General features: G+C 54.6%; 1 long non-coding RNA gene across 1 annotated transcript; it reads left to right on the forward strand.

Moving 5' to 3' along the window:
* Positions 1-10: 10 nt before the first annotated feature.
* Positions 11-9170, forward strand: LOC125611287. The gene is made up of 3 exons (XR_007341438.1): positions 11-797; positions 6642-6806; positions 8178-9170. It is a non-coding gene; the product is annotated as an uncharacterized LOC125611287 (long non-coding RNA).
* Positions 9171-9594: the final 424 nt, after the last annotated feature.

Here is a 9594-nt window from a genome sequence, read left to right on the forward strand (position 1 = left end):
CCCACCCCCTCCCCCCAGGCCGCCCTCCTAAACTCCACCCTGAAACTTCCAGAAGACCCCTGTACCTGGAAGGAGACTCTTCCGGAACCAGGGCACTGGGAAGGAGGGGAGCCCGGGCAGGGAGCGGAGAACTGAGAGTCCAGGGCTTCAGCCACCTTCCCAGGGGAGAAGGGAGCGCAGTGTACCCACTGTGCCCCTGGGAATTAGAAACCTGGTTCCTTAGCAGCTGTGGGGCCCTGGCCAGGCGCTGGCTTCTCTGGTAGGCACTTTCAGTGTGGGTGTCTTGGCTCCTCTCCTCCTCCCCACAGCCCTGGGAGGAAGCCACTTTTATTATCCCCGTTTCGCAGATGAGGAAACCGTGAGGCTCAGCCATACGTGACTTGGTTATGCCCATGGATCTGGCTGAGGGGCAGAGCTGGGATCCAACCCTGGGTAGCTCCTGTCTGCTGAACTCCTGCAATCAGTCATGGCTCACATTTATGGAGCACTGCCTGTATACCTTAGGAGCAACTGGTTTTGTTCCTGACCTCGTTGCAGCCTTGTGATTCAGAGAGCTGAAGCCGCTTGTCCGGGGCCACACAGCCAATGGGACTTGGGAGTTCACAGTGATAACTAGGATGGGGTGAGGTCGCCCACAACCCCTGCCTGCGGCCCAGGACACTGTCCTTCTTCTCCTCCTTGCGTATCCGGGTCAGGCCAGCTTTCTGTCTGGGGACACTGAGGACAGAGGCAGCTGCTAGTCCTGCTCGCCCGGCCACCTAGTGACCAGTCAGCGAACACATGTGGAGAGTGGTCAGGTGAGAACAGGGGCAGGCTCTGGGGAGGGGGTCCTCCAGGCAGATGCTCTGGGAAAAGGAGAGGGGACGGGAAATACCCACAACAATCCTCAAGGCAGACAGCCTGGGGGAGGTGACATCACTCTGCGTTCCTAAAACTAGGGCCCCAGGGCCCCGGCAGGCAGAAGCAACAGCGGAAGCCACACAGGTAGGCAGGGAGGGAGTGGCCGGCCTAGAAAGGGGCCTGTCAGTTGCCTAAAAGAAAAAGCAAGCAAGCTTCTCTCCGCTCCTGCAGGAAGAGTGGACATTTCCTCACGTCCCCTGGGGGAATTCCAGCCCCAGGCCCTCTACACAGGGGCACTCACTCGATCCCTGAGCCCCATCCCCAGCCCTATTTTGCATTGTATTTAGAGACAGGGTCTCCCTGAGTTGCTCAAGCCCTTGCTGTTGCTGAGGCTGGCTTGGAACTCACGATCCTCCTGCCTCGGCCTCCTGAGCACCCTCTCTGGGCCCCTTCCCATGCTGTGCGCCCTCCTCCCTGGCTTCTAATAAACCAGCTCCTGAGTCCTCACCCTCTGCCGCCTGCGGACCCCATTCTCCTGGTGCCTGAGACAAGAACCCTCCAGGGTTCAGGGGACCCTGAGTTACAACTCTACAGGAATCTCCGGTGCTCTCCAGGGCGGGACCCTTGGTGTCCTGTTCAGGGTGGCATCATCCCCATGGCCTGGGACACTACAGGAGCCGCAGACCCTGGCTGAGTGGACGGTGTCCTGTGTGTCAGATCAGTCTGGGCAGGCAATGGCCAAAGGAGGCAGGTTTAAAAGGGCCCGCTGAACAGGCTTTATTGAGATATCACTCCCCGGCGGAACTCGATCAGACCCCCAGAGGGGACAGGAGAAGGGTCTGAGGAGAAACCAAGTGGAAGCTCGACCGGACTGGACTTTTATGGGTCTTACAGCAGGAAGGGAAGGGCTTGGGACAGGAAAAGGTGTTTCTAGGGTCCCTTGCCCCCTTGGAGTTGGTCAGGGGAGTTGGCTGAACTCCAGGATTGGCCAGGGGGGTCCTGCTGATTGACAGGCGTTAGTCAGGAGATCTGGCTGATTGACAGGCGTTTCCGCTGGCATCTGATTGATGCAAAGCGCAGGCTGCTTTGTTCTAAGTCGCCACCAAGTCGCTGCCACTGACCTAACATTGTGAGTGGCAGAATCTGGACCCCACAGCCCCCGTGGCCACCTCTCTGGACAATGAACTCGACTGTCGGGGCAGACAGTCCTGGGGGCTACGCAGTCTGGCCTCATTCATCTTCCTGGTTTGGCCTCTGGACCCTGATCTGCCTGAATTTCAAGCCCAGGCTGAGTAAACAGAATAAAATAAACACCCTGCAGTCCCCTCGGGGACCAGCCCGTGCCCCAGCGGCGTCCTGTGAAGGCTGGACTGGGTTGTGGAGGCCTAACTTCCTCCTATTATTGTCTCCAAAATTCCTTCCCAGGACCTCGGCTCCTGAGCACCTCTACAAATAACCATCAAAGAGCAGCAATGTCGCAATAGCTCAGCCTGTGTCACAGGGCTGGGGCCTGCCGGTCACCGAGGCAGCGTGAAGACACTCCCACCCCAAACCCTGAGTCTTGTGATCAAGTCAGAAAGATTTCAGGCCCATGGCTCAGAGGAATAGGCACGAGTTTATTGAAGGGATAGAAAAGGAGAAAGGGGACACTCTCAAGGGAAAGGGTGGGTCCCCTCAGAGAGGAGAGGGACAGCGTGCCCCTCCTGCACTCCAGTTTCACTGGGGGAATCCCAGAGAAGTTTCTAGAAAGTCCTGCCCAGGTCCATCTCTTGACTTTTGATGAACAGCAGGATGACATCCATCAGGTCCCCTCTGCCGTGATAACTCTAGGTCCCTTCGGCCCATCATGACCGGGTCGAATTAGAACTTGTCCCTACAGATCTTAAGGTGGGTGGGGATGATCTTTACCTCCCTGGGTTCTGGGATCTGGTCTGTGTGAGGGTCACAAAAGTCCCCTCCTTCAAGGTAGCCTGGGTTCTTCTTATTGGCCTTTGGGCTACATGGCCCCCTGCTGATGGCAGGTTGGTGGCTGAGGAATGGACCATGTCCTGTGGGCTTAAGCCAGGCAGGGCTACAGGTAAGTCGCTTTGTAGAAAAGAAAGCAGGTCGGGCTCAGTACAGTGGGCCCAGTTTATAGAATTATGTCCTTGACTTCACGTTCCTGCCGCTTGAGCCCCTCAGTTCCCTACAGGTATCAAAGTCATTTAATCCTCACCCAGATTGCTCCAAGGTAGATGTCATTATCCCCATTTAGAGATGACAATAGCAAGGATCAGAGAGGTTAAACAACTTACCCTGCGTCACACAGCTACCAATTCTTAACCACTCTAGATTCCTTGAATAGCACAGTGACCCTCCAGTGTTGGGGACCTAACCAGCCCACCTCCTCCCCCACCCTCTCACTGGGACTCCTTTTCTGGAACCTTCTGCCAGACTTTCTCAGTAGAACTAACGACACCAGGAGCACATTGACCTCCGGGGCTGCCTGGGATGAGCCTTGTCCCTGTCCTAGCTGGGGTGGGCACTCGGCAGGCTCTGGGGAGCTCCTCTCTCCTGTGGGCACCCGAGGACAACAGGCCGGGACTCAGCTGTAGGGGAGAAGATCACCCTACCCTCCTGTCACCAAGGATGGCTGCCACCGCCCAGGGCTTTCGCGGGCTCTGCTCCTTGTTCCTGAGCATCCCTCCTGAGACCCCTTTCATCTCTGCTTCCAGGGACCAGAGTTGGGAAAGTGATAGTGTGGGCATTTCGTGCTTAGGGAAGACTAAACAGTGGAGGGTAGGAACCTGAACACATCTGGGTTTGAGTCCTGTTTACTGTGCTGCTCTGGGAGAGTGACTTCACCTCTCTGAACTTCTGTCATGTCCTTTGCAAAGCAGATATGGTTATAATACCCCTAATTGTTTGGATAGAAGTCCCCCGAAGGCCTCCATTTTAAGGGTTGGTCCCTGTCTATGGCACTGTTGGGAGATGGTGGAGACTTGGGGAGGCGGGGCCTACTGGAAGGAATGTAGGTCACTGGCTCCTTCCTGACTCTCTCTTGGCTGCCATGATATGACAACTTCCTCAGCTAGGTGCTCCCCACCGTGATGTCTCACCCATCCTAGGCCCAAAGGCAACCGGGCTGTGGGGCAAGGAGAGGGCAAACAACCACGGACTGAAACTTCTGAGGCCATGAGCCACATCAACCTTTCTTCCTTATACGTTGTTTCCATCAGGCGTTTTGTCATAGCAACGGAAAACTCCTAACACAGAACCTATGCCCCCAAGTAACTGCTAGCACTGATAGTGAGGGGGACGTGGCCAGACCACGTAGGGCCTGGTGGGTCCGTCAGGAGGGAGATTTGCCCTGGGCACACTGGAGGCCCACTGTGCTCTTTGGAGAAGGACAGGGGCACCATGAAGACAGGGAGCTGGCTGGTGCTCATGGCGAGGGTACTGTGGGGCCAGGCTCCAGGGAAGCCAGCCGGGAGGTGTTTCCGGAGGTCCAGGTGAAAGGGCCACCTATGGGGCTGTGGACCTGGGGGACTACAGAAGCAGAGTGTGCGGACGGGGCAGTTGGACGGGAGAGGAGCAGAGGGGCCGGTGTGTTCCTGCCTTTAGCCTCTGCATGTCCTCTGGGGTCTCGCCTAACGCACACCGAGAGGCCAGAGATGAAGAGCAGGAAGCTACAGGCCTTGCTTCCCCGAGTCTGTGACAGTCAAGGTCACAGCGGAGTGATTCCATGTCCCGAGGGTTTCCCCGCTTCTCGCCTTCTGCTGGCTGAAGTTCCTCGTGGCTCCGGCCCCCTGCTGAGGGTCCCCGCTGACGCTGCCTGAGGGTGGAGGGTGGAGCCTTGGGGGATGGGTGGTGGCTGTGCCACCTGGACCTAGTACAGTACCTGACATATAGTTTGTGGATTTTTATAGAATTTTTTAAACACCAGTGTTATTCACCAAACATTTCCGCTTTCTCCTTCCTCCACTCTGGACACAAGTAGGGGTAGCACTACACTTCCTGAGGCCACCGTAGTTGGGAGAAGCCTTGTAGTGAGGGACCAATAAGTTGTCACTCCCAGTTCAAAGCATTAATAGATCTAGGGAAACCCCTGGATCCACCCAGCCTGAACCCTGTGGGGGGCATTTGTCTTTCCCTCTGCACCAGGATGACTAGCATCTTAGTTACCCACATGCTGATTACCCTGCTGCTCACAATGGACGCCAATGAGAGAGAAACCTTTGTTGTTTTAGAACATTGTGATTTTTGGACTTCTTTGTTACTGAAGCACAACCTAACTGATTCTTCCTAATTGGGTCTCCTTGGCATCGCTCTGTGGAAAAGACTTTCAGTGCCAGTGTCACTCTGAGGGTAAAGCATTCGTCTCCTTGGCTGCCAAAAGCTTGACTGGGAGACTAGTCTGTGCTCTTCTCAGCTGGGGACATACATAACACCTGCCACCATGAGCCCCTTATGCGGAGGGAGGTTGAGAGTTCTTTGGGAGGGGGGAGCTGGGAGGTCTACGACCTTGAGGGCCCCTCTCTTGGATTCTTCTAAGGTCGAAGCAGGAGCTGGTTTGGCAAGAGGAGGAGCTGGGGAGGATGCGTAGAGATGGAAAGGAGTTACTTGAACAAGATAGCTCCTTTTAAAACTGTCTTCACCGTCACCTTGAATATGAGTTAGAATTAGCCTCAGCTGTGAACAACAAGGTTAAGTAGCCACAAGGAAAGTGAAGTTTATTTATCCCTAATGTTGAAGTCCAGAGATATTGTATCCACTGTAGGTCTGATGCCCCTGCCCCACAAAGCCCTGTAGGACCAGCCTAACGCTCTACCTATATTATATGAGCTCCATTTGCAGTGCCACCTGGTGAATTAGGGAGTTACTTGAGTTCCAGCCATCTCATCTGCATTCCAGCCAGCAAAAGAGTAGCAAGGAATGAAGACGAAAGAGCACATGACCACTCTCTTTTATAGAACTCTGTGGGAGTTAGCAGGTCCAAATTCTCATTGGCTAAAATGAGTTACACGGCCAGAGCTGGCTGCAGAGAATGCTGGGAAATGTAGTCTTTATTGTGGGTGGCTAGGAACCTAGTTGAAAAATGGGGAATTTATTAGCACGGCTGAGAAGGGAAAGGATACCGAGAGGGAACTTAAAAACTCTGCAATCTCCTAAGACAGCGAGGACAGATCAACTTAAATTTCCTAAAGGTTTAAGTTAAATTCCTTTGGAAAACTGATGAGGAATCTGTACTCCTCTGTCCCAAATGCTGATGGTAATTATTCCCTGCAAAACTGTGGGATTTCAAACAATTCACTGACCCTATGAAGCTCAGCCGGGGAGGTGTGTATGCATGTGTGTGCGTGTGTGCGTGTGTGTGTGTGTGTGTGTACACATAGTTCAAACCCCGTTTCCTTTTGGCACTGCGCCTCTATCTGATGTGCTTGGGGTTGTTTATTTGGGGTTTAGATCTGAGAGTCACTTGTCAAAGGGACCCAGCGTGACACCCTGAGAAAGCACCTGACCCGTTTCCATGGCGAAGGAAAAACTGCCCTGCGTCACCTGGCTGTAGGTTGGCTGCAGCGACAGAGCGGGTCAGGGCCCACGTTCTGGGTGGGGAGTGGACCCGTGGGTGGATCCCACCTGGGTGGACAGGGATGACCAGCACCCCTGGTCTCTGCACTGACGATCTGAGGGTGGAAGACGTTGACGACATGTCAGGGGGAGACGGCCAAGTTTCCTGGTGGCTCTGGATTCCTCTGAGCGGGTGAAACTCTGGAGGGCAGAGGCAGGAGTTGCCCTCACTTGAGGATGGGGTGTTCCAGGTGGTGAACGACAGCAGGACCGACCGTTGGACCTTTTGCCAAGGTGACCTGGAATCCTCCCAGAAATTCACCATGAGCTCGCCCAGGCAACAGAGCCACCTGCCTCCCTTCATCATCTTCACGGCAATCTTACAAGATGGATGCTTTTATTGCCTCTGTTGGAAAGTAAGGAACTTGAAGCTCAGAGAGGCTGAGTCACTGACACATAGACACACAGCCAGGCAGTAGCAGAGTCAGGCTCACCTCCGGGTCTTTCTGATCCCCCCAAATCCTTGGGTTCAGTCACTCTTTTTTTTAAAAATAACGGCACTTTCTAATTCCGGAGTTGGTTCCCCCGATAAATAAATAAATACATAATGAACCGGCTCAACAATGAATGAGTGGTAGAAGGAAGCCGAGCTGGCAGTCCTGGGCAGATGCAGTCACTTGATGACCAGCTGCATGCCAGCGCTCTCTGCTGAGCGGTGGGGATGAATGAGGCCAAGAAGGCCCTGTCCTGGAGATGGCACTAAACAAGTAAACAAACTATCACAGAAGGAACACCCAGGGTGGGCGGGGAGGGTGCCTGAGGGGTGTGGGGGGGTGGCCTCTGAGAAGTGCTCCCTCTCTCTTCTTTCCTAAGCCCCTTGGCCAGCTCCTCCCCAGGGCCCAGGGTCAGCCTAGAGGTCAGGTTTTTCTGTGACACCTTTCTTGACGTTCCGCGGCCCTTTTGGGTGGATTTACCCGCGTCCTAGCATCCAGCGTGCACCCCAGGACCCCTGTCTCTGCCTCGCTGTCTGCCTCCGCACCATGGGCATTAAAAAGGCATCTATGGCCTGGTATGGTGGTTCTCACGCCTGTCATCCCAGCAACTGGGGGTGAAGGCTGAGGCAGGAGGATTGTGAGTTCAAAGCCAGCCTCAGCAACTTAGCAAGGCCCTAAGCAACTCAGTGAGACCCTGTCTCTAAATAAAATACAGAATAGGGCTGGGGATGGGGCTCAGTGGTCGAGTGCCCCTGAGTTCAATCCCTGGTAGAAAAAAAAATATGTGAGGCCCTTGGAAGTGTGCCTGGCAGGTATGTAAGGGTGGCCTTAGGCCTGATTCTAAGCAACTCCATTTTAAAACGCTGCTTTGAAACCTGCAGCCTCACCAGGCCACCCCTACGGAGCCCTCCAATATGGCCATCAGGCATGGCCCTGACATAAATAAGCCACTTCTCCCCATCCCGACAAACTCAGAGTAAAGTCTTTGTCATGTTGCCCTCGCCACCATAAGTGGGAGAGGCAAGAAATCAGGATGGGGACCCCCAGACCAGATGCTTTAACCTCAGGGTGAATGACATCACTGAGAAATCTGGTGGCAGCTGATTGGGATTTTGAAAGGGTGGTCAGAAACCCCAGAATTTAGTATAAATGATGGAGAAAGCAAACAGACATTCAGCCAGCCCACACTGATGCCCTCAGGCTGGAGAGCCTGATGGGGACCTGGACTGACACCCCCACTCTTCTCATCTGCCTGATCCTCTGCGTTGCTCTCTCTGCTCTTGAACTCTACAGCCACATCTTGACCCTGGTGAGAGCTGCAACTTCTCCCTACAACCCTCTCCTCAGCCGGCCATCAGCTCCACCCCGGGAGAAGCCTGCCTGGGGCCCTGACCACCGGGGTCTGAGTGAGTGGGCATCTGCTGGACTCGGAGCCTAAGGCTTGAGACTTTAGATCTGGCACTTGAGCTCAGCATGCAGAGGGAATGTCTGTCACGGGCCTGTCATGATTAAGTGTGTTTGCAGTGCTTAGAACTAATCTAGAATTCTTTGCTGTGGTTGGATTCTGTCGATGGCAGTGCCCAGCATTAAGGATTGTCACTTTCTTGATTCAGAACCTATAGAGTGGAATTGTATTGAGCGATTTGAGTGAATAAAGCATTGAAAAGGGCAGAAGCCCGTGGACCTTCTTTATTTTCTGCCCCTCGACTGCATAAGTCGCACCTTTGCCCATCGTGACACAGCCCCTACGTTGGTGCTGGTCCTCTTGCTGGCTTTATTGATGGCAGCTTAGAGGACCCTGCTGGCATTTTAGGTACCATCTGATTCAGGGTTCTCCAGCCTGGCTTCGGTTTGGAATGCCCCAGAGAGCCTTTAGCAGTACCAGCGGGTGACCTGAACACACAGCCAGGATCGAGATCCTCCCTTTTAACAGGTGGAGTAACTTGGCCCCAGAGAGGGCTGGATTTGCTTAGCGCTGTGCAGCCGGGGAGAATCGGCAGCGGAGGGCCTGGCCCCTGCCTACCCTGTCACTCCCACCCCTGGGCAGGTTTCTGTGGGGTGCCCCTGCGGCTGCTGAAAGTGCGGGTGTTGCATGCAGCCTGGCTCCCCTCCAACCAAATCGGGCAGCTACCAGTCTGGCCTGGGAGAGAGACATCTCCAGAAGCAGGTCCCTGCTCTGCAGCCAGGACAGCTGGGACAGGGAGCGGGCAGGGCACCTCTCCAAGGCGATCACTGGAAAAACAAACACTCGGATTCCTGTAAGTGAGGGCCAGGGCAGGAGATGGAAAGGTGACGGCCTCTCCGTGAGTCACTCAGAGGCAGCTGACGTCAGCCACCGGGACAGCCTCCCGGCTGCTATGCTTCTCTGGGAAGGAAAAAAGTGATCCGAGCCCTTATGGAGGGTGAGGTCTGAGTTGGGGGTGTGCACACCTCACGGGCAAAGAGGTGCAGCAGAAACGGGCTTGGTGGCCGCCGACTTGGGTCCGCCATGGGGTCCTGCCTCTGTGAGCCTCAACTTTGTCTTCTGTCCAATGGGGCGACCTCGGCTATGGAAATGAGATGTTGCTGCTGCAAATGGCACTTGATAACCCATCCCTAGGAGGTTCTTTTTATTCTTAATTAGTATTATTGATTGACGAGGTGTCAGGAGAAGACACTGGTTGTTGCTTTTGGAGAGAAGTCAGCGTGGAGGGGGAGGGGGAGAGGGAGG

The sequence above is a fragment of the Marmota marmota genome, unplaced genomic scaffold (genome assembly GCF_001458135.2).
Source record: "Marmota marmota marmota unplaced genomic scaffold, marMar, whole genome shotgun sequence".
NCBI classification, from domain to species: domain Eukaryota; kingdom Metazoa; phylum Chordata; class Mammalia; order Rodentia; family Sciuridae; genus Marmota; species Marmota marmota.